At 43.3% G+C, this 4,045-nt stretch overlaps 1 non-coding gene across 1 annotated transcript; it reads left to right on the top strand.

The window, feature by feature from the left end:
* Positions 1 to 762: 762 nt before the first annotated feature.
* Positions 763 to 834, top strand: TRNAC-ACA. The gene has a single exon. It is a non-coding gene; the product is annotated as a tRNA-Cys (tRNA).
* The last annotated feature ends 3,211 nt before the right edge of the window (positions 835 to 4,045 follow it).

Below are 4,045 nucleotides of genomic sequence, written 5' to 3'. Positions count from 1 at the left end.
TCATTTGAATAAACTGGGATGTCTGACCCCCTCCTAGAGTGACAGTGAGTCTCCTAGTTTAAGAATAACAGGACTCTTGAAAGTGAAGGTGGAAATGTGGGAGGATAGTTTGTGTTCCTATAAGGTGACATGAAAGTAAAAATTATAGTCCCCAATTTAAAAAGTAAATTTTATGATCCGTGCCCACAATGGGTTTTTATTTTACAAATTCAAAAGGTAAACACCTATAGAGGAAAAAGTGGACTTTTTAAAATACCCAGAGAGTGACTAGAATGCCAACAAGAGAGGAAGCCAGCTGCCAGCAAAAATCACTGAGGCATGAACTCATATACTCACTTGACAAAACCTTTCCTGCATTTACTCTTTTCTTTGTTTGCTTTCCAAGACTGCTCTGTTTGTTTTTTGGGGGGTGGGGTGGGGTGAGTGTGGGCAGAGAATAGGGCTGTGCCATGTGGCATGTGGGATCTTAGTCCCCTGAGCAGGGATTGAAACCATGCCCTCTGTAGTGGAAGCACAGAGTCTTAACTACTGGAGTGTTGGAGAATTCCTCCAAGGCTTCTCTTGATGTTTATTTCAATTAAAACATGAATTAGCTAGTGTGGATGCTAGGGGTTGAAGTGGAGGTAAAGGTCAAAAGTATTCATCTTACTAATGTGATCTGTCTCACCCAGGTATTCTCTAAAGGGTTCTGCACACAATCGGTTCATGGAAAATGACTTAGTATCCTGAGGCTTGTGAAAGGCAAGACCTCCAATTTGAGCATCCCTGGTGGCTCAGATGGTAAAGCGTCTGCCTACAATGCTGGAGACCCAGGTTCAATCCCTGGGTTGGGAAGATCACCTGGAGAAGGAAATGGCAACCCACTCCAGTACCCTTGCCTGGAAAATTCCATGGACTGAGGAGCCTGGTAGGCTACAGTCCATGGGGTCTCAAAGAGTTGGACACGACTGAGTGACTTCACTTTCTTTCACTTTCATTAGAGATCTGAAGGATGAAGAGGCTTGGTAGACCAAGGAGCAGAGTCTTTCTTTGGAAGTGAGGGTGGTAGTAATAATAACTAAGAGTCAGGCAAATAGGAGATGGTGGGAGGGAGGAAGAGATCTGAGATCTCCAGGTGGTTGTAAGTCAGCCATGTCCCAGTGATATACTAAGTGCTGGGTGGTCAAGAGTTTTCATAATACACGTCATAGGTAAAGTTGCATATGTTTAACAGTGTGGGCCATTTTTAATCTCCTCTTCATATCCTAAAATATAGAATTTAGGGGAAGATGGAATTCTTTTCCTACTGGGTCATCATAAGCCCTATAGATACACCTCTGAGGTTTGTGTGTGTGTATGTGTGTGTGTGTGTGTGTTTAATAATTGCAAATTTGGTGTTTTTGGATTCACTGGGTCTTAGTTGCTGCTCACTGGGGTTTCTCTAGTTGTGGTGAGCAGGGGCTACTCTTTGTTGTGGTAAACAGGTTTCTTATTGAGGTGGCTTCTCTTGTTGCAGAGCACAGGCTCTAGGTGCACAGGCCTCAGTAGTCGCAGTGCACTGGCTCAGCAGTTGTGTCACACAGGCTCCCTTGCTCCATGGCATGTGGAATCTTCCCAGAACAGGACTCAAACCCACATCCCCTGTATTCAGTTCAGTTCAGTCACTCGGTCGTGTCGAACTCTTTGCGACCCCATGAATCGCAGCACGCCAGGCTTCCCTGTTCATCACCATCTCCCGGAGTTCACTCAGACTCATGTCCACTGAGTCAGTGATGCCATCCAGCCATCTCATCTTCGGTCGTCCCCTTCTCCTCCTGCCCCCAATCCCTCCCAGCATCAGAGTCTTTTCCAATGAGTCAATTCTTCACGTGAGGTGGCCAAAGTACTGGAGCTTCAGCTTTAGCATCATTCCTTCCAAAGAAATCCCAGGGCTAATCTCCTTCAGAATGGACTGGTTGGACCTCCTTGCAGTCCAAGGGACTCTCAGGAGTTTTCTCCAACACCACAGTTCAAAAGCATCAATGCTTCGGCGCTCAGCCTTCTTCACAGACCAACTGTCACATCCATACATGCCCACAGGAAAAACCATAGCCTTGGCTAGATGGACCTTAGTCAGCAAACTAATGTCTCTGCTTTTGAATATGCTATCTAGGTTAGTCATAACTTTTCTTCCAAGGAGTAAGTGTCTCTTAATTTCATGGCTGCAGTCACCATCTGCAGTGATTTTGGAGCCCAAAAAAAATAAAGTCTGACACTGTTTCCACTGTTTCCCCATCTATTTCTCATAAAGTGATGGGACCAGATGCCATGATCTTTGTTATCTGAATGTTGAGCTTTAGGCCAACTTTTTCATTCCCCTCTTTCACTTTCATCAAGAGGCTTTTTAGCTCCTCTTCAATTTCTGCCATAAGGGTGGTGTCAATGCATATCTGAGGTTATTGATATTTCTCCCCACAATCTTGATTCCAGCTTGTGTTTCTTCCATTCCAGCATTTCTCATGATGTACTCCGCATATAAGTTAAATAAGCAGGGTGACAATATACAGCTTTGACATACTCCTTTTCCTATTGGGAACCAGTCTATTGTTCCATGTCCAGGTCTAACTGTTGCTTCCTGACCTGCATACAGATTTCTCAAGAGGCAGGTTAGGTGGTCTGGCACTCTCATCTCTTTCAGAATTTTCCACAGTTTCTTGTGATCCACACAGTCAAAGGCTTTGACATAGTCAATGAAGCAGAAATAGATGTTTTTCTGCAACTCTCTTACTTTTTCCATGATCCAGCAGATGTTGGCAATTTGATCTCTGGTTCCTCTGCCTTTTCTAAAACCAGCTTGAACATCTGGAAGTTCACGGTTCAGGTATTGCTGAAGCCTGGCTTGGAGAATTTTGAGCATTACTAGCGTTTGAGATGAATGCAATTGTGTGGTAGTTTGAGCATTCTTTGGCATTGCCTTTCTTTGGAATTGGAATGAAAACTGACCGTTTCCAGTCCTGTGGCCACTGCTGAGTTTTCCAAATGTGCTGGCATATTGAGTGCAACACTTTCACACTATCATCTTTCAGGATTTGAAACAGCTCAACTGGAATTCCATCACCTCCACTAGCTTTGTTCGTAGTGATGCTTTCTAAGGCCCACTTGACTTCACATTCCAGGATGTCGGGCTCTAGATGAGTGATCACACCATCATGATTATCTGGGTCGTGAAGATCTTTTTTGTACAGTTCTTCCATGTATTCTTGCCACCTCTTCTTAATTTCTTCTGCTTCTGTTAGGTCCATACCATTTCTGTCCTTTATCGAGCCCATCTTTGCATGAAATGTTTCCTTGGTATCTCTAATTGTCTTGAAAAGATCTCTAGTCTTTCCCATTCTGTTCTTTTCCTCTATTTCTTTGCATTGATTGCTGAAGAAGGCTTTCTTATCTCTTCTTGCTATTCTTTGGCACTCTGCATTCAGATGCTTATATCTTTCCTTTTCTCCTTTGCTTTTCACCTGTCTTCTTTTCACAGCTATTTGTAAGGCCTCCCCAGACAGCCATTTTGCTTTTTTGCATTTCTTTTCCATGGGGATGGTCTTGTTCCCTGTCTCCTGTACAATGTCATGAACTTCATTCCATAGTTCATCAGGCACTCTATCTATCAGATCTAGGCCCTTAAATGTATTTCTCACTTCCACTGTATAATCATAAGGGATTTGATTTAGGTCATACCTAAATGGTCTAGCGGTTTTCCCTACTTTCTTCAATTTGAGTCTGAATTTGGTAATAAGGAGTTCATGATCTGAGCCACAGTCAGCTCCTGGTCTTGTTTTTGTTGACTGTATAGAGCTTCTCCATCTTTGGCTGCAAAGAATATAATCAATCTGATTTTGGTGTTGACCATCTGGTGATGTCCATGTGTAGAGTCTTCTCTTGTGTTGTTGGAAGGTGTTTGCTATGACCAGTGCATTTTCTTGGCAAAACTCTATTAGTCTTTGCCCTGCTTCATTCCAAATTCCAAGGCCAAATTTGCCTGTTATTCCAGGTGTTTCTTGACTTCCTTCTTTTGCATTCCAGTCCCCTATAA

This window comes from Oryx dammah, unplaced genomic scaffold (assembly GCF_014754425.2).
Source record: "Oryx dammah isolate SB20612 unplaced genomic scaffold, SCBI_Odam_1.1 HiC_scaffold_29, whole genome shotgun sequence".
Classification (NCBI taxonomy): domain Eukaryota; kingdom Metazoa; phylum Chordata; class Mammalia; order Artiodactyla; family Bovidae; genus Oryx; species Oryx dammah.
The sequence above is the reverse complement of the archived record's forward strand: the minus strand, read 5'-3'. Positions and strand labels throughout refer to the sequence as shown.